The 25,031-nt window shown below is 48.9% G+C and overlaps 1 long non-coding RNA gene across 4 annotated transcripts; it reads right to left on the bottom strand.

The window, feature by feature from the left end:
- Positions 1–2,784: 2,784 nt before the first annotated feature.
- LOC109320448 lies at positions 2,785–14,297 on the bottom strand. 4 transcript variants are annotated; one of them, XR_002103794.1, is made up of 4 exons: positions 14,140–14,297; positions 13,742–13,894; positions 10,943–11,023; positions 2,785–5,437 (listed from the first exon to the last, which is right to left on the bottom strand). It is a non-coding gene; the product is annotated as an uncharacterized LOC109320448 (long non-coding RNA). The 4 variants fall into 4 exon arrangements; XR_002103792.1 differs by lacking the exon at positions 2,785–5,437 and adding an exon at positions 9,268–9,793; XR_002103791.1 differs by lacking the exon at positions 2,785–5,437 and having other exon boundaries at positions 9,268–11,023.
- Positions 14,298–25,031: the final 10,734 nt, after the last annotated feature.

Raw genomic sequence — 25,031 nt, 5'->3', positions numbered from 1 at the left:
CTTGGAGAAACTCCTTTTTCCATCTCTGTGCAGTAAGTCTGTGCATACTTCCCCTGCACTGCTAGTGTTCAGCTCTGTCTGGCCGATAGCTTTAATAGCTATTTGTCTCTTGTCTGTCTCTCCTCTCTTAGCGTGGAGATAGGTCAAGGAGACTGGGCAAGATGGATGCATGGTTTGACCCAGTAAATGACAGTTCTTAATGCCATTGCGGAAGACGATCACAGCCTCTCCTGCCTGGAGAAGCTACAGAGAGAGCGATCAACCCTAATTCCCATGCTTTGTGCAGAGTCACAGCTCTGCCTGTGAAACTGCTGATGCCAAGGGCTTTATTGACCTTATGAAATCTGGCCTGGCCTTCCTGAACTGAAAAGCTGAATGGATACCCATGCCTTCACTGCTGCACGGTGGGAGGGAACTGGGGGTCATACCCTGGAGGGTGTGGGAGACTAAACAAAGCATTTTCACATTCTGGGCGCCAGTTCGAATCTAGCTGAGGTGAACTGGGTTCATTCGTGTCTGCTAGGTCATTCATGGTTTTTGCAAAAATGAGCTGCTGGGATGTAGCTACAATAGATGAGACTGTTCAGAGCCCAGCAGCCATCATCTTCATTGGCCCATTGGGTGATCTCTGCAGACAGACCAAGAGCTGAGGGGCAGGAGGGAGCCTGGCTTCGCCTCCTGCCTCTAGAGATGTCTCCTGCACAGTATAGGAGAGTCCCCTGCTGCACTGGAGACAAGTCCGAGGCTGTGGATCCACCCCTCCTCCTCCTCTGTGTAAATGCGCAAGAGACTACACGAACTCACTCCAACTTAGCGAGCGCAGAGCAATGAAATGGCTTCAGGAATGACGCAGTTAAGAAAGCCTACATGAAGGCCTTAAATCAAATTTCTAGGCAACCTCGCACCTTGTGCCGAGATTGGCACAAGGGTGACTATCAACTCATACATTTTATTCATGGCTCTTCCTCCTCCTTCCCCAAGAAATAAAATGAGCCTGTTTATTTCCATCCTTCTTTTATTTATTTAGGATTTTTCTTCCCTGGAATTACCTGGGATTATCCTGCTAATGCAAGTTGCCGTCACAGAGAATATCGTTTTAGTTGCTAAGAAACTGCTTTTGCATAGCAGGCAGCGTGGGCCAGATTTTCCCTACAGTAGCTGTTAAAATCAGTCGGAGCAGCAGGTGCAAAGCACCTCTGAGATTGGGGCCAAGGTGTCTCCTTCCCATCAGAGGGAGCGACAGTGCGTGTGAGATTTGTGCATGGCCGAGGCTCAAGTTTTTATTGGTTTCATAGGCAAAAGGGACCAGTGCTTGGATGTTTGTGGGTGAACGTATGTATGTCTGAGCCCCCTTCATGTATCCATGAGTGTGCAAGACCAGTTTTTTGGGTGTGAGCATGTGTGCAGAGACAGGTTGCATATGTGTGTTCATATTTGTGCGCATGTATTCCCGCGTGTCCTGGGTACATATGAATAAGCATGTATGGGTGTATGTGTCAGTGGTCCATGAGTCCACATGTGACATAGGGCTCGTTCTGTCTCCATGTGCATCTGTGCATGTCAGTGTGTACCTGGATGGCTCTTGTGTGAGCATGTGTGAGCTGCTGTGTGAGACCAGGGTGAGCATGTGGGGAGGGCCTGTGTGAACACTGGTGGATGTGCGTGTGTGAACGCTGTGGGAGCATGTGTCTGCCCATCTGCAGAAGTGTCCACGTGTGAGATCCAGGGTGCTGGAGGAGTTGCCGTTTGAAGGCACAGACATGGGGGGAAGTACTGACATTTCCACTCCTTTGTGTTGCCATGGTGATTAGATGCGCTGACACTTTTATTTGAAGTGTCCATTAACTACAGCTCCATAATCATTTCCCTTCGATGAGACGCGCGCAGAATTCACAAGGGCGCCAAGCAGGCTCCCTACAGCCCCTGCTGCATGCCCACACCAGAGCCTTTTTCCAGCTGCTGGAAAAAGTCCATCAAGAGCCTCCAGCATCTCCCATTTAGCATCCCAAGGGTGGAAAAGCACCAGACAGAAACGTCCGTGCCATGAACAGAGAAAGGGCTTAGGGCTGATGATGAGAATGACCCTAGAAATAACCCAGGGCTGTGGCCACGAGCATGCCAGCATCTCCCCAGCCAAATTTTGCCATGGCCTCACTCTTGCCTGCTCTCAGAGACCCAGCCCTCTGAGATCCCGGCTGGAAATGAACTGATTGCTGCAAAGCCCAGAAATAAAAGTCACTGCCAGAGTGTGGGAGCGGTTCCCCATCTGTATCTCCTTTGCCAGGCTCACAAAGGAAACTTCTGTCCTCTGGACACTGAAGAAGCTTCTCAGTGCTGGAGACCAGCAGTGAGAGGCCAGGTCTAACCTGTCCATCTCTTTCTCGGCTCAGCTCTTTGCTTTCCTCTTTGTGGTTTCAGAGCACTGTGCAGGGAATTTCTTGCATGAACAGCCAAGGCCTCAAAGAGAGTCTCCTGGGTGGGAGGAGAGGGCTTTTGTGCAAGTGGTCTCCATGCAGGGGCACAATGGCTCAGATTTGGACAGATCCCTGGGGCCAAGCTCTGTGCCTTCCAGCTCCAGGGGGAAGGAGCTTTCTTCTGATCCCTCCAGCTACTGGACTTGCAGCAGCCAAATGGGACTCTGGTGTAAGCAGGTGCAACACCACTCACTTGCTCAGATGCTTGGATCCACAGTCTGATCCAAGCAATGACAGTTCTTAATGTCATATTGTCCAGCTGGGTTTCCTTGGGGCGTAGGCAGGACTGTCGTTGGCCGTCTGCTTTTTATGCAGCCTCTAGCCCCTGGATAACCAGAGCCAGCCTTGCTTCTAACAAGTACAGTTCAGTGGTAGAAACCACAAGAAACAAGAAGCCTTGCAGGCTGTGGTGTGGAAGCTCCGGGGCTTGATCCAGTCTCACTTGCTTGACCACGAGGGGGAAGCACTGCTCTTTCACGGGCAGCATCGAGGAAGCGTGGTCCTGGCTTACGCACCACGCTTCTCCCCAAGAAGGCTCATGCATATATGAGATCCTCTGCAAGCCAGGCTGATCTCACTTCTTAGCTGCACGGCCATCAGCCTCTACCCCAAGCACAGTCTTTAACCTCCTAGGACAGGCCAGATGTTACCAGATCGTCTCCACCAGGCCACAGCACAGCCTTCAAATGCGTCTTTTTGATTTCTGATGTGGGGTCAGTTTGCACTGCTGAGCCAGCAGGGAAGGGTTACACAGTCTAAGCCGTCATGGCCTCTGCATGCAGAACTTTTGCAGACAAGCCCCCATGAGATAGCAATTTGGGGAGCTGGGGCAGACAAAACCCTAGGTGATGAGCTGAAAGTGTCCAGGGAAATTGCACACTGGAGGGGAGGGAGAGGCGGCAAGGAAGAGACATTGTGACAGGCCTGCCAGGCTGTGTGGCAGGAGGGTTAATTTTTCTCTAAGCTGCCATTTCATATTTCCTTTCAGACAAGCTGAATTGCACAGTAATGGCTGCTGGAGCAGTTGGACAATTTTCTTCACAGTAATAATGACAGTGTCCTTAAAAAGCAAGTGGACGGATGGCTTTGTGGTTTAGGTACTGGCTAGAGACCCAGGTAATGGAGGTTCATCTCTTAGCTCTGCCACACTGTGTGGGGCTCTGGGCAAGTCAGTTAATCTCTTTGAGTCTCAGTTCCCCTGCAATAAGACAGGGGTAATAATTATCCTTTCTTTGCCTGCCTTGGCTGTTTAGCTTCTAACCTCGCTGGGTTCAGAGGCTCTCTCTTATTCTATCTATACAGCAGCCACTGCAGTGGCATCTCAATCTATAATAGGATCTTTTGGTGCCACCATTAGACCAATCAAGGACAGAAGGCAGGGTAAATGGGAACCTTATAGGCTAACTAAATACGTTATATATAGAGCACAAGCTTTCCTGAACTTGGGTTCACTTAATAACATGGAAAAGGGGTTGCTATATATTTTGGAACCACTTTGATGTGCTGGGATCTGGGGTTACAAGTCCTCCTTGCATATGACTTCCCCAAAAGTGTGGAGGTGTTTGGTGCTTTTGGAAATTGTAGTACAAATCCCTGTCACCGAGGAAGTAAAGTCCCCTAGACTTACAATGAGACTTTGACGGAATACCTGAGGTACTTCTGGAATTGGGGCTTAGTGCTACAGACACCCAGGAAATGTTATGCTGAGGATTTGGGTTCAGCCTGCTATGTTGTTAAGGGCCGACAGTTTGATGGAGTCTGGATCAGACCTTTCCCAAAGTCCAAACCAAATGTTTGCAGACTGGCAGCTCCCGAGCTAATATCCATCTCCTTACTGCTGTCAGGGGAAGTTGTAATTTCCTGGAATTAGAGGAAAATTGGCCTTTGGCCACTAGATTGAGCGAGGACAATGTCCCCTGTACTTTTAAATAACGGCAGCATCAATTTGTAGAGCAATTCTAAAAATACGGAGAAACAGCACCGTGACGTTAGCAGGGACAGCAACCTGATAACCAGCTCACTGCAGGGGCTTTTGTCCTATAACTACCTTCATCATTAAAGCTTGTGATGACATTATTCCCTCTGCTTAAATAGGGCACCAAGGCCACAGCTACCTGGGAGGAAGGTTTTTTGATCAGCCTGGAGCAGAGGAACTAGCTGAAGAGGCGCAGCACACAGCACTAAATCAATGGGGTTTCATTTTCATTAGGCACCAGCCTGGCCATTTCCAGCATTGATGGCTTGCACAGCTGCCCTCCAAATTTTTGCAAGATTTAATTTCTCATGATGGAAACAAGATGATTTGACAGGTGGATGGGGAAGGCAGGAGAGCGGAGGTGGTGAATGCTTCTGAAGTGCACACAGCCTCCCTTTAGCCCCTCGCCAGGGGCTGACGACTTGTGGAGCTGTTGCACTGCTCAGGTGCTGGGGTTTCTGGGACAGGCAGTGCTCCAGGCCCTGCCTCACTGCTTGCCTGGGATAATAACAGCAGTTGTTAAGAGATCTTTGTGCACTGAGCTGGAGGATTACAAAGCTCAACCCTTTAAACTGGAGTCCTGGGTGGTGCCCTGCTCTCTCCACCCAAGTTACAGCCCTGGGAGACAGCATCAGACTGAGACAAGGGAAACATGGGTTCAGTTCTTGGCTAAGCCCTTGACTTGCTGTGTGCCCATGGTCAAGTCACTTAATCTATCTTGGGTATACATTCACTAGCTGCACTGTGGCTACTCCACAGTGATGCCATGCAGGTAAATGCATGTCTGTGAGATGCTTAGAAGCTCCTATGATAGGATATCCAGACAAAGAGAGCCACTAAGTCACCCGGTGGCCTCACAGGATAAGACCTGTTCTTTCTCTTTTACAAATGGGGCGGCAGGATTGTGGACATGGGGAGTGACTCACATCCACAGGCAGTGCAGGAAGTCAGTGGCAGAGTTGGAAACCTGGTTTCTGTTCAGTGCCACCTACAAACAGAGGAAGGTTGACCCCAGTCCTGGCCTGGAGCGTACGGACTATGGGAAACAGCGCTGTAACAGGAGTAGCTCCCTAGGGGTCGCCATGCTCTCCCCTAGCGCCCCTTACCATCCCCAGGTGGTCTACAATGTACCCTCAATCTCGCCCGCCACGTCTTTGATGTCAATGATGTTATTAGGGAGGCTGCCTCTTCGGTTCTCCTGGACACGGTTATCCTCCTGTACATTAGCCCGGCCCTGCTAATGGGTGTTCCTGGGCACCCCAGCCTTATGGGCTATGCAGGGCTCCAACCACCCCTTTACCACGCCCCAAGCCTCGCAGATGTCCTGGACGTTGTTTGGTCAGTCTTGCCCTCTGCGCCCCCCCTTTGCCTCGGGGCTCCTCGCGGCCCCCTTTGCTCTGGGGTACTTACCATGCTGCCCCCTGCTCTGGGGTTACCGCAGCCTTGGGGCTCAGGCGGCTGTAGCCGTGCCTGGCCCCAACTCTCCTCCTTGGGGTCTCGACCCCCCTGCTGGGCTCAGGTGGCCTCAGCCTTACGTGGCCTCCGCTTCTCCGCTCCCCTTTGCCTCGGGGCTGGGGTCAGTGCACCCCTGGATGCTGTGCCTCTTCTGGCGCCGGGGTCCCCATGCTACCGTGGAGCCCCTATGAGGCCTCCTACAACCCCTAAGAGCCTCACCCGGTCCTCTGGTGTAAACCACAAACACAAAGCATAAGCCCCTGGGCCATAACATAAATTCTAGCCGCTTAGCTGTAACACCCTTCGAGCCACCCACCGGGTACTCTGTCTCTTCCCCTGTATCAGCCTGCTCGTGCAGTCCAGCTTTTCCTCTCTACTCACATAGGCATTACCCTCATTAACCTGTTGGACCGGCAACCTACACCTGCACCTGGGTCCTTATCTCTGTTCTCAAAGTAGCAGGCACCTTAGTGCCCTGCTACACTCCCGCATATTTGTAGCCTGAAAGCACAGATTTGGAACTGTTTTTTCCTCTTTCACAGCCGTATCCACACGTGGCAGGGGTCCGTGCTGCAGGGCGTGTGGCAGGAGTCTGTGCTGTATGGCAGGCTATGATTTGTTGTCGCCTTTATAAGTCAGAACAACAAAATCACTAGTCTTCCACGCAGAGCCAGACGATGAGCAGCAGCACATCATGCCGGCTCCTGAGAAACATCTTTCTTCGCTGGTTCTTCTGGAACCTGCCCGCCGCGGCCGTCTCCTGCAGAGCATCAGTTTGTCACTGTGGGCACAGCCCTGTGGTGCCCGTGGGCCACTTCCCCTCCCTGCATCCTCTGTGGGCCAGTGTCACGTTTCAGGGCAACCCATTTTGTGGCTCCTCTAGGACTGTCTGCTCCAGTTTCTCAGGGAGTCGCATACCCCTAGAACAGCGGTTTTCAACCTGTGGTCCAGGGACCTCTGGGGTCCACAGACTATGTCTAAGGGGTCCATGAAGATGACCATGATCAATCAAAAGAAAGTGAATACCTACACTTACAATTCAGAGGGGTCCACAAGTGAAAACAAGGTTGAAAACTGGTGCCTAGAAACATGCAGACTTCATAGTCGCCAAGACACTGGGACTCAGCAGGTTCTTCTCTTCACTTTTCTCTACAGCCCCTTTTGGAGCTGGGCTCTTGCCTAGTCAAATTGCCCAGCCCCAGGTCATATCTTAGCTGAGTAGGTGCAATAACATATGCAGGGTAGGAGTCAGGCAGTGAAGAGAAGACAAGCTGGTGAGCCCTGCCGTTTCTTTGAATCCAGGCTAGCCCTACCGGGTGACGGACACCAGTGATCAAAACCCAACAGCAATGCTCTTTTCTGCTTCTGGCTCTTCACTTCTCCCAGGTCTTGCCTTGCTCCCACCTCTCAGATCTCTTTTTTTAATGCTTCTATACATCTTGACTAGTGTGTGACAAGGAAAATATCCTTCGTGTTAACAGCCTGGTGCTCAAATGATTCTTTGTCTGTGCTGCCTATGGAAGGAGGCGTACTCATCCAGGCCACAGAGAGGTCAGGTAGGGCAGTCTGCTCTGGACTGTCCTTACCTTCTGACTGATCTTTCAACCATGTGCAAGACAATATAATAAGGGAAGAGAAGCAAATGCAGCTTTCAAGAGCCTGGCCTCTGTACATCTCACAGCAAGGAGAGAGCTGGTCAAGAAAGGCCAGACCCTCAAACGGGCAAGCAAACCGGGAACCCGAAATTTCCAATTTCTACACAGACTCTCCATGGACAATTTAATCTGACTCTAGATGGACATTTCACTCTGAGGATTTGTACTGCTTGGGAGATAACAGCCCATGGCGCAAGCCTGGGTTGCACCAGTGTTTGTGATAGCTGGAGCTGATACTGGTAGAGCCACAGGTGGCCGCAGCCTTATTGAATAGAGATAATCATAATACCTGCATTGTCCAGGTACTGGCCGCAACTGCTGCCCAGGTGTTACTCTACACCCTGTTTGTGTAATGACAGCACCAGGTGCTGTGGTTACCTGGATGGTGCAGCTAAGCTCTTTAGGAAAGGGCCACCTTTCTTTGTTTCATGTGCTCCTACTGAGGCTTGGAAAACAAGAAGCTCTGCTCTGCCCCGATATCCCCAGGTGGTTTATGAGATGCATGCTTGTGTTGGGAGGCGAATGGTAAACCGAGTGCAGAGGCTGGGATCCTGATGGGGCTGAAAGTCATGCACTTTCAGCCACCAAAGGCCCACGGGACTCAGTAGCCAAAGTGCAATACGTCCCGGTGAGCGTGACATGGACCATTGCAGTCAAACAGAAGGGGTGGGCTGAGGGATGGAGTCCATCTTCTTGCTCCCTTCCTCTGCAATAGGGCCCATTGATTTCATACCCATCCACTGCCTCCTGCCTTACACCTAGGATGGAAGCTCTTTGGGGCAAGCACTGCCTTTGTCTTCCATGCTTGAACAGTACCTGCCACCCTGGGACTTGGATCATGATAGACATCCACTTTGGTTAGTCTAAGGTGCAAATCTACCCTGGCTTCTACTTGACTTCAGACTACTACAGCCACCTATGCCTTTTGTTCCTAGGCGTGACATCAGTACAAAGCCTTGGGTGCTCTGCAGCATGAGGGAGTGCCAGAATCTCACCCAAAATTTATCCAAATTCCTCCTCCAGTCAATTGGGATTGGATTGAATTAGGACAAAATGCAAAATCCCGAGTCAGGATTTAGTGTTCAAGCCAAGTGACTTGTGAATGTGGAGTACAAAGTCTCTAGGACAAAGTTTCCTCACCAGTGGGAGATAGCTAGCAAGGAGGGAGAGTCATGATAAGCAGCCATGAGTGAGCAGAACAAATCTTGCCCCCTGTACATGTTCCTTGTACCCTGTATCAGCCTCTCAAAGCCTACCACCAGTACATTATACAGGCTTCCCACTGATGTCTTTATTCTTACTGGAAAGTACGTGTAAGAGGACTATTAAGGTTATTTACTTTAAATCAGGGGTCACCAGCCTGAGCATGGTGACAGGCACTGTTCCCAGGCCCTGCACCACTGGAAGAATTTTGTTTTCTGGTTGGTGCCCAATGGTGCGTTTCAGTAGAAAAAGTTTGCTTTTGTGGGGGAGAGAGGAAATTCACCCCTGTGCAGAGGGCTTAGGCATCACTTAATCTGTATTTGGAGGAATAATTTGGACTTAAATAGTACTTGGGCTTCGCGCTAGCCACACGCACATGGACGAGATTCTGTAGGAGGCAGAGATATGACTTATCCCTGACTGGTACTTTGGGAAATACCTGCTCAAGTCAAAGTCCAGGAGCTGAGCAGAAATTCCACCTTCTCTTGATACCAGATGAAACCAGTGGCAGTCAATCAGGTTGCTGCATTTATTCACAGGTCTGGGAAAAAGAATAAAATGGTGACCAATCAGAAGCTGATTTATTTTGGAGATAAACCCCCTGTAGGTTTATCTGTGAGCCTACCCGAGGGCAGCATGTCAACGGCCTATGAGCAAATGCCACGCTGTGGTGAGCATTCAGCAGATCGAGGGCCTGATCGTGAAAGATCCTGAGTACCCGTAACTCCTACCGAAGTCAATGGAAGCTGCTCAGTGTTTCTCAGGCCAGGGTGTGGCAATACCAATCATCCCAGAGGTTCAGACAGCGAGAGAGCTGCTTTGCTATAGACTGGAGCTGTTTCAACCTCTGATGCTGGAATCCGCCCCTGCTTCCCTTCCAGCCTACCTCCTGCATAAACAGGCTCCAAACTGGGCTGCTGGAACATGTTGGAAATGGCCCAGTCGCACATAATGGGGATGGAGAGCTTAGCCTCAAGCTGCCTTAGAAGAGGCTGGCCCTTCATGGAGAGATTTCCAGCGGCTCTTCCAGGCTGTAAATTAAACCAACAGCTTTTCCTATAGAACAGACCACAGGGGTGGTGGAAAAAACAGCATGGCCTTATTGCTGCAATTTCCTTTGGTTTACATCCCTGTCCCAGCTGAGTCTGGTGGTGCCCACTGTACCCAACTTATTTTTTATTACAGTGACTTAAGGAGAGACGGGGACTGGGCAGGCAGGTGGGGAGGGCGGGAAATGCTTGGTGCAAATTATATTTTGAGCTGTTGTGCTTTGCCTCTTTGGCAGATAATAAATCTCTCTAGCTGTGCTCCGCCATATAGGATTTGTCATTAAATGCAATTAAACAAACGCTGCAGGTGTCCTTGATCAGGCCTGAAGCAGCCCATTCACAACCGCAATGTTATTATCATCCTGACAACAAAACACCAGATATTTCCTGAGCAGCTCTGATCGATGAGATTGCCTGACGTGGAACCACAGGGAGGGGAGAGGACAGGGTGGTGGGGACCTGTTCTTTAGAGTTATTGATGGAAAAGTCAAAAAGCTGCTCAGCAATCAGAGTGGTGGAAGAACAACGCAGAGGATGTGGCAGGGGTGCTTGGGGGACAAAAGACAAATGCACCTGATGGATCGCATGGCCTCAGTGGTCCGGGAGAGGGAGGGATGGGTGAAGGCCCCAGCCAGGAACTCAGGAGACCTAGCGTCCAAATCTGGGCTGCATCACAGATTTCTGATGCAGTCCCAGACAAGTTCCAGGGGGTCTGTTTTCCCCCCCACACAAGAGCCCAACTCCCAAATCAAGTGGCCAAATGGTCCAAAGAGCCATGTGTGCTGGGGTTGAGCCTCTTCGGAGGATGTGGCCCTTATATCTGCCAAAGACTTCATCTGTCTAATCTGCTGAGTCTAAAACTTCCTGGGGCAGGGGCCTTCTCTTATTACAGGACCACAGAAAATAGGGCCAGAGGGCCCAGGATTGGCCTCCTGGTTCATCCCCCTACCTCACAGTATGAGAAACCATTCCTGGCAGATTTGTTCAACCTGCTCCTAACACCCCCCCAGTGGTGGAGATACCCCAGTCTCCAGATGTAGTCTATTCCAGCATTTAACCACCCTAATATGCAGGAAGTGTCTAATTTACATCTCCGCATCTGCAGTTTAAACCCATTACTTCTTGTCCTACCTCCAGTGGACAACCAATTACAGGTCTCTGCGGTGCCCAGCATAACACGGCCTTAACCTCAGGGAGGGCCTCTCGGTGCTGCTGTAACACAAAGAATAACACAGTTACTCTGGATTTATACCAATATAAGGGAGAGGTTCAAAACTAAAGCCATGGGGGCTTCTCAACCATTTTGATGCCTGCTCACAGCCTGGTCTCACATGCTCAAGTCCCACAGCATACAAGTGTTTGCATGGCGGGGCCCTAAGTGGAAGATCTTTGCTGAGACTGGTTGCAGGGTGACTACCTTGCTTGTTCCCCTCTGCACCCCAATGCTGACTGCAGATGCTGCATCCTGTTCTGTGCCCTGCACCCAAGTCTAATCATGAATTAAGGTTGAGTCCACTAAAGCCTGTTGAATCCCCCCAGGGTGAGGGCCACATAGGGACAGAATCAGGCTGTCACTCTTCTGCTGGGCTGGACTGACTTACTCAAGTGCTGTCAGCCCAGAGCAGCTCCTCCTACTGCAGCATCCTTGCTTTTCCATAGCTTCCCTGGAGCGTTAACGTTAGCTCAGTGCATACCCGACCCCCTTCCTCCTCTCTCCAACGCCCCTGGTCCTCCATGCTGGCTGAAGAAGGGCAGATGAGCACAGCCACGGTTTCTAGCTCCTGGCTCTCTCTGTCTTTCCCTATCAACTGTGTGGCTCCCAGGCTCTGGAGCTGCTAATGGGCAGTGATCCATTCGAGGAGGGGGAACAGGTCAGTGAAAATCCCACTCCTGTAGCAGCATTGCCTCCACACAGGGCTGACAAAAACCTCCTGAACAGTCATGTAGCTTGTGGACAGACAAGAGTTATACTGTTTTGGGGGAATTTATCCCAGTTCAGGTGAATCTGGTGCAACCATTGTGTCTGTGCTCCTATTTCTCTCATGGGAAGCTAAGCCCACCTTCACTTACGGTGGGATAGGAGCAAGCAATGGATCACTTGCAAGTAGAGCGATTGCAGTGGATCACTTGCAAGTAGTAGCTGCCATTCCCATTTAAAGCAGTATAACTGTTCATCCGTCCACGCCCTCAATATTCCCCAAAGCATTTGCTTTAGCTGCATGTAGCTACTGTGGCAGTTCCATCCAACCAATGCACCTTCACCAAGTTTTCAACCCAGACACTGGTGAGGAGCCGGATGAGGAGAGACAGGGGGCCAGCGCTGGCAGAAAATGAATGTGACGGTGTCATCACAGAAAGGCTCGCGTGCTGTGACAGGCCGGGAACAGGAATAATGTTGCATGGCTTCACCGAACAATCCCAGCTAGCTCCCCTGGTGTGAAGGTCAGGGACTCACAGGGGACTGTCTGCCATCAAAGCCAGTGAGACAGAAACATTTGCAAAAACCAGTCACATTATTCTGCTTGAGTCACTTGCTCAGCTCAGCCTCAGGGTGCTCAGAGGATAATCCCTCCCTCCAGTCTCAGGGAATCCCAGTCTGGCCCCATTTCTTGCTGGAACACATGAAGGGTTGCAGTGATGGAAGATCACCTGCACTGCTAGAAGCATACGCCCACCACCGAGCCACTCATACAAGTCTGGTCTGGTCTTCAGCCTCCATGTGGAGGAGACAGAAGTTCAGACATGAAGATCGTGTGCTACCAATCCATCCAGGACAAGCTTCAGGGCACTAACAATATCAGCAGAGGAAGGGCATGGTTGAGCCTGCGGCAATGTAACTAAGGCTTTCGGACCTCGCTTTGTTCCTGCCACCAGTGCCTGCTTGCTGAAGAAGGCAAAACCCCCCGCAATATTTTTTAGCTTCTTGGTAGCTGAGACAATCCTGAGTTCTACGCTGAGGTTGCTTCTTTTTCTTACCCTCCGCCCCCATGCAAACATCTGCAAATTTCCCATTGCCATCCCGTGTGTCCTTCTCCAGATTCACCATTGTGCCCCGGTCTGCTGTTCTGTGGGATGAGCTGTGCTCTGGACTTTGCTCTCTGCTGGCATCAATCATCACAGCCCCACTAAAATCAGTAGAGCTCCAAGCAATTTAAAGCAGCATTGGATTTGGCCCTAAAGCCCTTCTTGACATCTTCAGTTGGAAAAGGGAAGTCAATTTATGGGGCATAAGTCTATCCCCAAGTATGGAAAACAGGGGGTTGGCACCCTTCTTGTCCACCTCTGGGCTTCTTTGGGGTCACCCACTGGCTGTCTAGGTTTTGTTCACATTTAAGCCTGTGTAAGTCCATAAAAACTTGATGTCGTCAGCCAAGCTGAGCAGAGCATGTCCCTTTGTGTGTCTGCTTCACAGAGAGACAAAGCAGAGGACAAGAACCTGCTTGTTGCAACTGCAAGGCTGAAGAGCCCAGCAGTTGTTAATAAGTGCCACTGGGATGGATCCGCAGCTGGGCCTAAACCAGCATGGCTCAGCCTCGCTCAATACGAGCTTCAGGAGAGCAAGGCTGATTTCCACCCAGCTGAGTAGCTGGTGTGCATGAGAGGAGCCTTGGCATTTCCATCAGTGGGTGTGAGCATGCCGGAGAAGCTGGACATGCAAGAAGGGGCATGAGGGTGTGTTGGGGGCAGGAGAGGAAACAGAACCAGTCCAGACACAAGTATTTCCCATTCTCCCCTCTGCTTCTCATACGAGTGCCTCCCCCTCTCCAGCTCTCTCTTTCCAATAGTCCCCTTCCCTCCCTCCCCAGGTCCCCTCTCTCCCCCCTTCTGCTGCCCACCCCCCTTGCACACCTTTTCCCCCCCACACACTCCTCTCTAAACAGGTGAAGTTGCCACTCAATAGACTTTAATTACCACTTCAAGGGCTCTCACCAGGGTGTGTTGGGAGGGCAGAGATGAATTTTCCTGAGGCGGAGGCTTGTTGGAGCTTTGTAGTCAGATTGCAGCAATCCTGTCAAAAGATTGAGCCAGTCTCTTTGGAGGAGCTGCCCCTTTTTCTCCTCTCTGCTTACAGAGGAAGCAAACCTGAAAATAAAACAAACCCAGCCATTAGCCACGCTCACTGTCAGGAAGGCGATCTGGGCCAGAGAAAATATAAAGCCTAGTTTTCAAGCTAGGAGTCTAACTAAGCTTCTCACTCATTATTTCAGCTCATAAATGAGGCCCAATATTCAGAAGTGCGGAGAACTCAGCAGCTCCCCTGGCATCTGTTGGAGGAGCTAGTGGTGGGATTTAAAATAAATAATAAAGGGGCTTGGAAATGACTTTACCTGCTGTTTTGCATTGTGCTCTTTCCATCGCATCTCAGGGGAGAAAGACACCATGAAGGCGTCCTGCGGGGATCCTGGAGGATTCCTTTGGACTCAGCGTGTCTGCTGCTTCATCTCTTCAGAACAGCCCACCTATTTGGCAGTAATTCCCCATATGTTTACCTAGTAGCAGAACATCGTTTTCATTATTAATACTCATTCTTTTGCAAGACAGACAAGATGCTGCCCTGCTGTTTTCATGATTTGGGTCAACCTCTTCTTGGATTTCTAAGACTGTGTACAAAGCATGAGTATAGGAGGACATATGCATACCTGTGTGCGTGCGTGTGTGCGCGCATGCGCATGTGCATTCATGTGCACACGCATACACACACACACGTATTCTAAGAATTGTGTCTTAATGGGCCATTTCAAAAAGTAAACTCATTGCCTGAGGTTGGATTGAAATTGAGAGTTTGGGTAAAAATCCGAAGCCGGGGGGGGGGGAATTGTTTTGGGTCAAGCAAAGCAGCCTTTACTTTTGATAGGGTTAAAATTTCATTTCATTTCATTTCATAGATTTCAAATGTTTAGTTTACTTTGGATTTGGACTGTTTTTAACCCTGTAAAAAAAAGCATTGAAACAAATAAGTCATTTGGAACTGAAACACTGAAAAAAAAGAACAAGTTTCTTTTTGAAGACTTTGAAAAGGAAGGTTTCCATTTTATTAGGATGTTTTTAGGGGGTTTTTTCCCTCCTAGAATGAACCATTCAGCAAAATGGATGCCAACTGGTGACCTATTTTGGTGTTGCCAATTCTGCCTGTTTTTGTGCATGAAATGCCATCCAGTTTCTAACAAAAGGCCATTAGGAGTGAAAAGTGCAGCAGCACTGCACTCCTAAAGGGTCAAAACTCACTGGTCCAGCTACCCACTTTGGAACAGCTGCCCTTGCATTGTTGCCCACACAAGTGGGACTGGGCACACTCGCACTTGAGCCAGTGCGAGTCCACGGCAGCTGGGCACCTACAGTCCTTGTGCCTTTGTGCTGCCATGAGTATGCACACGGCTGGGCACAGCCTCCTGCCTGGGACCTCAGTGCATGTTCATGCCAAAAGGCAAGCATTGGCTTGTGCAAAGCATCCGTGCAACAGGGTACAGCCAGCTTTGGGCTCTTGTGTACACACCGTTGTCCCTAGTACCCAGCCCAATCTGCTCCGAGCACCATCTTATATGTTGGTAGCCAGCTCACTAGGCTGTATTCCCAGCTTGTATGTCCCAGGTGTTAGTATCCACTCATGCTTTCCCTGGGTTTTCCCACTGTTTCAGTGAACTGGAATTTTGGATGTTTAATTGATTTTTTAATTAAATTACACACGCGCGCGCCATTTCATTTTGGTCCCCCCGAAATGTTTTGCTTGGTCCCATTCATTCTGGTTTTGTTTTTTCAAACCCTTTAACAAGCCCGTTGAATTTTAGGTCAGATTTTTTTTTGAATGATAAATGCTGCTGTAAAATGAAATGCCCAACACTTTTATTTAAAAAAACATTGAAATAAAAGTGCTTTGAGGCTTTCAAATTGTCCCTCCCCCTTTTTAAGCTGGATTTCATCACCAAATTGAACTGGATTTTCTAGATAATTTTGCTCTCCCCCCTACCCCACTTCACCAGTAAGTAAATTTAATCCACATCTTGCCCAGTGGACAGGTCTCTAGGCCTAGAAAGCCCCCATTCAGTTCACCTTCTTCTCTGTTTTTTAGAAACAAGCCTTCCACTTCATCTGGGAGTATATTCCTAAATAGTCAATAAAAGGCTATTAAGTAATCGACAGATGTTTTAATTAATATACATCAACTCCTAGAGTCCAATGCAATGCTTGTAAGGTTCCTATGGCACCGTCTCGCCTGAATTGCTCATAGCCACACATACCTCATGTCTGCGACACACCAGCCCATCCCTTAGTAACTGTTTATAAACTAATTATGAATGTATCCTTAATAGACAGTACAACCAAGCCCCTGCCCGGCTAGATCCTCTCTGTGCCCACCCCTGCTACCGGAGCCTGGACACTGCCAAAGGAATCTGATCGAATACATTGTTTTGGGAATATGCATCTTTAATTAGCAGCACAAAATCCAGCTCCCCTTGTTGCAGCCGGGCTTGGAGTAACCTTTTCTCCCCGCTCGAGATCTGCTCTGGGGCTCTGGCACCAACCCTGGGGACTCTCCCATCTTGAATCAGCCCCTTGCTCTTCCTCAGGGACCCTCTTGTCTCTGGTTTGACCTGTCCCGAGATCCTGCTGTTCCTTCTCCTCCACTTTCCCCTCCACAGCCAAACCCCGCAGCTCCTTTGCCCTCTTTAGCACCCACTCCCATCCCCGCTTTCCTTCCAATCCTCTGTGCTCATCTCTTCCTGCCTCTCCAAGCATCTTCCTTTCACCCCCATTTTTTAAAAACGCTTATCCTCATCTCCTGCTCTTCCCCGCCTCTTGTGGACTTGCCTCCCCAGGCCCAGCTCCCACAGTTGCCCCTGCCGTTCTGTGCTGGAGGAGGCTGTGCATTGATCACATCTCAAGCCTAGCTCTCTCCCTTCCCAAGGCGCCAATGGAAATGTCACCCGTGAGATAATCATCATGTTGCTCATGTCCCTTAATTGCTCTCAAAGTGCACGCTGTGGCTGCGAAGCCTCTTTGAAAGGCAGGTTTTGGCCTTTGGCACGTTATTGATGGGCTGCTGATAGGCTCCTTTGTTGAGGAGCAATTTTGTCCCTTTTCCAGTACATTTTTTTTTTTATTTTAAAGACAGCCCTTTGAGAGAGTAGATTTTAAAAACAGAGCTTTGAATGAACAGACTCCAGGTTAGCTCCTAAGAAACAGTGGCCTCCATGGGGGCCGTGAAGGACAAGCATCTGTCAGGATCAGGCCCACGGTGTTTAATACAAGACTACACACCCCGAAAAAATTCAAAGATGGAGGCAGGCGGCAGCTTCGATCACTATAGTCTTTGTTCCCCTTGCTCCTACATAGTCCCTTTAGTGAATGAGTTGTTGACTTGTGTGAGCACTAAGGCACATGGTTGACACAGCCCAAGGGTCACAAGATCAAGGCTATAGCAGAAGTGCTCACGGGCCTGTCAGATCGCGACGAATCTATGAATCCTGCTGAATGCCTTGTCACGAGGACGTGGGAAAGGAAAGGATGCATCTTGTCAGCCACGAGAAGTCTCCGAGTGCTCAAGAAAACTGGGGCTGGTAAACAAGTAAGAGAAGGCTGGGAGTCGAGCTGTGAGGAAACCTGCATGTAGCTCTTTAATAAAGACTGTCCGTTTAAAGTGGGCTATGATTTCCCATGTCACCGCGTGCCCTCCACCATCGCACAGGCCAGCCAAGGGTGTATTATTTCCTTCCTCTTCTCCCATGTGCCACTGAAAGGGAGTACGTGAGAACACAGTGAAACACCCTGCCTTCGACTCTCCATGCCCCTCAAAACCAAAGCTAGGGCAAAGATTCGCCATTAGCAGTGCAAGGCCTACAACACGCAGCTGCGCAATTTGCACACCATGCTGCCGAGGATAGTAGTGCACACGTACGCTTGGCTAGTTCCTCATCACAGGATCACTGGGACATGTTCATTCTTATTTATAGCATGGTGCCAGCTAGCAACATCCCCCAACTTCAGGGCCTCATAACAGGCAACGCTGCCCTGGCTAAGGGCCAACTGGGGTGCATCCGGCTAGCCGGGACACCTCCTGAGGGGCTGCAGGGCCCCTGCTCGTACCCACCTGGGGCAACGGTCTTCAGGCTGTTCACCAGATTCATTGCAGGGCGCTTTGCCACAATGGCCGTTCCTGACCATCTTCCCCAGTTGCGTGAACCTGGTTCCAGCTCTTCCCACTGGGGCTGACCACCCACATCCTACTAACCTAATGCCTCTGTGCCTGGAGCTGCATAGACATCTTCAGCTGAACCCTAACTGAACCCTTAGTCAACACGCAACCAAAAGCCCCAGCCATCTGTGCAGAAAGGGAACAAAACTCTCCCTGCTCTGAAACAATGTCCCCTGGAATGATGTTGTGATTGACGAACCCCAGCTGAGCCACTGTCTTCTGGAGCTAGCGGTGTGCATTTTAACAAGGAGGCCTTTTCTTGCAGATGTGCATCCACATAGCCAGGCCCTGTAATGGAAGCCTGTTCTGCATCCTAAGTCCCACATTAGCCCGGGCCTGTGAGAACCCAGAGAAGTTCCACTGAGACCGGCTGAATGTAATCAGCTCTGCCAGCCTCCCGGACACCCCTAAGCGAGGGCTCTCTACGCAGCTATTCCACCGCACAGCTCAGGTGATTATAATGTTTAGACCTTGATGCATTCACCAGCGATGAAGGGCAGTTTGATTGCAGATGAGAAGTGAAAAGCCAAGGGGCTTGGATATTCAGAACACCCCCAACATGCAGGGATTTGATTGTTTGGCTCAGTAAGGGGGCTGAGCCCTTGAACTTCATTGTGTTTTCTGAGCTGATATTGCAAAACCAGAAGCAAACCGAGCTCACCAATAATACTCATTGACACAGGGGCCTGCCTGACTAAAATTATACAGTGATATTTCATCACTGAAACTTGTAACCTGAATTACATCCAGTTAAATGCCTGGGTCTTCTATGCCACAAACCCACATGGAGCATGTATATGCATTACATAGTATCAGAGCAGGGGCCATCCTTTCACCGCAGTAAAATTCTTGTTGAAGGTCCTGTACCCAACACCTTCCATGATATGAGCCAGGCAAATCATTCACTTCCTGAATAAGTACTACAATTTAGGGAGGGGGAAAAAAAAGCAGATAATACAACATCCCCTCTGCCCCAATAACTTATTTAAAGACATCACAACATTTACCAAATGCATTATTCAATTAAGGCAATTGGAGTTACTTGACATAAACCTCTCCCAGGTGATGTACCCTTCTTTTTTAAAAAATGGGCGCGCACACAAACCCACATCTATGTTACCTTTATTTTAATGTAGTCATCCTACTATAAGAGTGTGCTAAAAGAAACTCACTTGTTTAGATGGAATGGATTGGGAAGAGGAAAAAAAGATAAGACAGGATGGAATAAGACAATAAATAGTTCAGGTAAAATAGACTGAAAGCTTTCTTTTCAAGCTAGACATGACAAGATAACAACCTTTTGCCTTTTCTTGGCCCCATTTGCTCAAAGATCTGGAGAGCTCTATAAAAATTGGTTAATTAAGGCTCACAATCTCCCCACAAGGGGGTAAGGATTGCTATGTCCATCTTCCAGAGAGGAACAGAGGCACAGAGACACAATTCAAATGGAAAAAAAATAGCATTGTGAAAGCCTGTCCAGCTGTTCCAAGTGGCAGGTCAGATTTTGGGCGGCCCTGGACAGTCTTTTATGCTAGTGCAAAATAGGCATAAAACCTGATCAAATCTAAACAGCCAGGAGCATATCCTCCTTTTAATAATGCCTCGAGCCTCATCTGTGCTACGATGTCTCCCCAGCAGAGCCCAGTGTTCACGCCAAGCTAGGCATGCGGTGGAACTATCCCTCTTCTACACTTCTTCCTACTTCCTGCCTCCTGCAGCGCGGGTTAAAAAAGCCCAGAGAGATACAACACATCTAACTGACTGAGCTGGGCCAATTCCTGTGTGTGGCATTCCTATTCCCTTCATACTTCCTTTGCTTCTACAAGGATGGAAAGGCATCACTTCAGCACAAAATGGAAACTGCCAAAATGGGGAGACCAGCATTTGACCAAAAAAAGAAAAGAAAAGAAAAATCACTTAAGATGATAGTCCAGCTCTTCGACTACTATTGACCCCTGGGTCCTGACTCAGGAAAAACCTCTCACTGGCTCCAGTAGATTTACAGGGAGTCCTGAGTCCATAACAAAGGAACTGGGTCCCTAACTAGGTTTTTTTCCTTCCCAGACTAAGTTTCTAACCAACTGGGATGCTCCCAGACAAAAGCTTGGACCTTGGGTTCATATTGCTTTGAGTCACAAATTCTCCACATACATTTATCTGGCAACAGAGCGTGACGGCATATTTGATTAGGCAGAATTACGCACCAGAACATTAATAATTTTGTGAGTTTAACTGCAAACCTTTGCAATTGTTCTCCCCAGGAACTGTGCAATTTTCTCCTTCCTCTACAGCAGAACTTGCCTTTCTAGCTTAATGGCAGGGTGTATTGTCATCTTCGGGTAGCAGGTAAGAGCTGGTGCTGTATATTGCTTCTGATTCTGGGAGCCTGATTTCATGCAAGTCTGATTTTTGCTGGGTTTGTGTAGGTGTATCATTCATCCTGGCCCTGGATTTGCTAAAAAGCTAAGTAATTGTGGATGTCTGGATTGGTACCCAAGACCCCTGAAACCAGCCTGATTCCAAAGGGACGGGTGCTAAGAACTATCTGGAAATTAGGTCCATTTAAGATGTCTTTTTTTGGGCACCCTCCCCTCCCTTCCCAGAAGGTCAGCACAAAGCCACACACTCCACTCCCGTTTGACAAATGCTCTCAGAAAACTGGGTCAAACAGGACTCAAAAGGGTGGAGAGGCCCTCTCTTGGGTCTTGCCACTGGTTGGCAACACCTGTCCAGGACCCCTTGGTGCTGGTGCTGCCCCCACACAGGAGAAAAAATCCCCTGCCTCCAAGAATATATGGTCACACTTCTCTACAGGTGCTGTAACTGAGAGCAGGATTTAGCATGGCTGCAAATAAGCACCAAATTGAAAAAATAGCATTTTCAGGTTTTATGCCGTTTTGCCTAGCAAAATGGCATAAAACCTGAAACAACAAAGCAAGCGAACAAATGATCACACCCAAACTATGGAAAGATCCCATGGATTTAGAGCCTGTAAAAACCTGCATTCAGTGGTACTAGTAGTGTGCACATCCAAAGTCACAAAGAGGGAAGTCTCCCCCCGGCCCACAAGTCACTTCATGACTATGTTGTGCAGTTGCACAGGTGTGTGCACATGCATGTGGTCTGGGTATAAAGGGAGGGAATCATCGAAGCTCTGGATTTGGTTCTTGTGGTCTCTTGACTGAAAGAGCATGGGCCCAGTTCTGCAGCTGGCACCCACGGGGGCACCTTGTTGTTGTAAGCAGCACCTCAGGAGTCACGGCTCAGCTCTTATTCACACTCGTAGTCTGTATAAATTGACCCATGGAAACTGTCTGTTAGGAGCAAAATAATGTCTGTGTTTAAGTCTCTACTAGGCAGAGGCAGTGGGGAGACAGTTTGAGAGAGCTAGGCTTGCTCCTGAGAAAACAGGGTGGAACATCAGGCCCAGGACCCCGAGCACCTCCTCTGTCGTCTTTAGGGCAATGACAGCTGGAGGCTTTTCTTCCATGTTTGTTCAGTGCCCAGGATAAGGTCAGCTGATCTGAATAAAACTTCTCAAAACCATGACTAAAATTTTCAAACCTGTCTGGATGCCCATTAACCTGACTAGGAATGGGGTGTCTGAATCTCTGAGACACCTTCAACATCCCATCATTCATCCGAATACTTGTGAGAACTGATCCTGGGTCATTAGTTCCTCTGCTACATCGCTGGCAATTACCTAGATAATCCCACTGTATAAAAATAAGAAAGCATCAATGTGGTGCAGAAAGTTGCTAAGGTCCATATTTACCAAGGTGCTTAGGCACCTGTAGATGCAGATAGGCACCTCATGGAAGCTGGCGCCTAACTCTCACTGGCTAACAAATGCGTCCAGGGCCTAACTCTCATCGGCATCTAACCTTCTTGGGCAGTTCTGTAATTTTCTCTAGAACCCTACCTGTGTCTCTAAGCCCCCAAATCCCTGCAAATCTGTCTCTTAATTGGTTCTATTTTAAAGACAGGAGTTATATTATATTTTGTGGTGAGATCTCATTACTAGGTGATCAATATAATTTCAGGGGAAGGCTAGGCTAGCCCTAAGGATGTGTGCACAGATGTTTTTCCCATTTGCTTTTTAATCTGTTCTGTGCTTTTCCTTTTAGTAGGATCCAGTGATCGTTCTAGGAAAGATGTCCGTTCATTCATTTCCTCAGCAATGGATTACTCTGGTTAGCTGTCAGCAAACCCCTGCTGACTTCAGTGAGCATGATAGCAAGCTCAGGCTTTCTCTTTATTCATCCATATTCCTCTGGCCCCTAAAGATCTAGTTATAGCTTCCATCCAGCAGAGCACCACAGCACATGGTTAAGTCCTGCTGAAGTGTTTGAAACCTTCAATGCATAGGATGGACTTAAACACACGGTTCCCTGCTAGCATGTAAGTGCTTTGTTGAGTCAGGGCCCTTGTCTCCCATGCTACCCAATGGAGAGAATCAGGTCAGCCAAAACCATGGCTGCGTCGCAGTGCAGTGGGTGGTGGGCTGCAGCTAGCACATGCATGTCTCGAGCACATGAATGCAGGTGCTGGGGAGAAACCTGGATTTAAGACTCTTTGCAAGATTCTCATGTCCAGGTCTGTCAAGCCCAAGGGTCTGGAGCTGAAAAAACCTATACCCAGGCAGAAAAGACAATCCTATACCCATGTACCTGTGATGTGGACAGTACCGAAGGACCTGCATCTACAGTCTCTTCCCTCTTTCCTACCAGTATCCTTCCCCAAGCATCTTCCAGTTTCTCAGCTATTTGGAGCCTAAACCCCCTCCAGATGCCATGATTATGGTGCAAAAAAACTAACCCCCAACCAACCCAAACACCAGCCTCATAATTGGAGCAGCAGGCAACACACAAGCAAATATTTGGGCAAGATACACAGGGCCCAGAGATTGGAACAAATGGTTATTCCAACTAGTGGGGGGAGGGTGGCTGTCTTTAGCAAAATTAAATAGCAAAAAAGGCTCCACGGAATGGCTCTCCTCCTAATGACCTCACAAGGATTTGCTCCCCAGAAAACTCTACTGTATTTGCAGTCGGGCAGGTCACTGCGCTCCCCCGACCCCTTTGCTCAACATTTGAGGGGAAGAAATTAAGATCAATTCAAGTTCCCCCCCCCAAATTCCCTGTTCCTCAGAGAGCTCTTTGCCTTTGATTATTTGGAAGAGACACAGGGCTGAAACCTTCTGCAAGATGCATGTTTTGCACTTTAAAGAAAATTGCTTGTAAAGAAACAGGTGAAAGAAAAAAGCTCCAAATGAAGTATAATTCCACTTCGGCTGAACAATGCATCACATGTATGATAATATGTAGATGGCTGTGGGGGTGTCATAGCATCCATTACTATAGCTTTTATATGAAATTTGTTTTGATGCTTACAAAAAAGATGAGGCAATGATCTCTAAAAATGTAGAAAAAAAGGGAGTTTGGTGCAATATAATTTTCTGGCTTCCCTCTTCAGTCTGTTTGCTTGCACATGAGCATATGTAAATGTGCATGCGTCTGGGCAGGGCATTTTCAATGAACAGATTTCTTGCCTCTATTATGCAGCTGAGCTTCTGTAGCAAGGAGAGGAATCACCTTGATGGGGTAGAAAACTGAACATCAGGGGGGAAAAAAGTGAACTTCAGTAATGTGTCATGTACTGGCCAGATCAGTTGGGATTTAGTTACTATGCCAGCGTGGAACTGCTGGGAGAGCACCGATGAGCTGCTAGAGGACTCTCATAGGGAGACACTTCTCTAGCTTTGTTCCCAGGATGGAAATCTCTAAAATTCAGAGTTTGCCCGAAGTGTACTGCTGGCTATAGCTGAGGCCATGACTGAAATGTTATTAACTTTTTCCAAATGATATTACTTTGCATTACACATCATTCTGAAATACAACTAGCCCTAAAGTGGAGTGGAGTGTTTGCACTGCAGGTTCCTGTTCCTTCTTGTAAGCTGATATAGATATAGATATACAGAGAGAGAGAGAGAGATAAAGATCTAAAGGATGTAAGGATAAAACACAGCGACAGCCTCAGCCATAGATTATTCTGCTGCATTAAGCCTCAGTTCAGCAGGGCGTTTAAGCATGTGCTTAATAGAGCTGGGTGATTTTTTTCAATTAAGTCACCAAATAAATGGACTTATGGAGGGACCACCATTATTTGCAAAATCTGGTTGAATTCTGCAAGTTGTTACAGCCTCCCCACCCCCCACAGAAACCAAACAAAAAAACCCCAAACAAACTAGGGGAACTTTTATTTTAAAATGTCAAAATTAATTATTTGGATAGTTTGAAATGAAAGTTTCAACTCCTCCCTTGAGCTGGGACTTCGTTTTTAAAAGTGTGTGTGTGTGTGTGTGTGTGTGTGTGTGTGTGTGTTAAGGCCAAAAAAGTTGAAGTTAGTTAACCCCCAACTCCAGTCCTTCAAGGACCGAATGAAACACTTCGGGCGGACCCAAGGTCAATGTATATTTCTAAAAACAAAGTGGACGACACAACAGTCATAATCACACACTTTTCTGCTTTGTTTCGCCCTCAAAAGATTGCCATGGTTTATTTGGGGGGGGGGGGGCTGAAACCCCCCTTCATTACTCACCCAGCTCAAGTGCTTAAGTCCCTCCCTTTCTAGCAAGGCATGGACGCACCTTAAGCCCATGGCTCAAGTTAAGCACCTTCTTTAGGACCCTGATGAATAAAGAACACGTCAATATATATTCAGTCGGACGCCGGGGAGGAGCGGATTCCCAGGCAGTGCCACGGGGCAGGCGACACATACTCGTCAACTTTAAAGGCAACTTCGGCGTGGGAGAAATCGGCAGGAGCTGCCTGCAGACGGCCCCCTCCCGGAGAGGCAGAGACCCCCGACCGCCCGCCCCGGCCCCTTGCCCAGCGCCTTACCTGGGCGGCCGGGCTGGTGCCCGCACCTCCCCGACACGACTGTGACTGGGGGCGCGCGGGGCCCCCGCCTTCCCCGCCGCTGTCCAGCCCGGCCGCCCGGCGCTGTCCAGGGTGCTGAAGCGCCCGC

The sequence above is a fragment of the Crocodylus porosus genome, unplaced genomic scaffold (genome assembly GCF_001723895.1).
Source record: "Crocodylus porosus isolate Cpor-Errol unplaced genomic scaffold, CroPor_comp1, whole genome shotgun sequence".
In the NCBI taxonomy this organism is placed as follows: domain Eukaryota; kingdom Metazoa; phylum Chordata; order Crocodylia; family Crocodylidae; genus Crocodylus; species Crocodylus porosus.
This window is presented reverse-complemented; position numbering and strand designations above follow the sequence as displayed.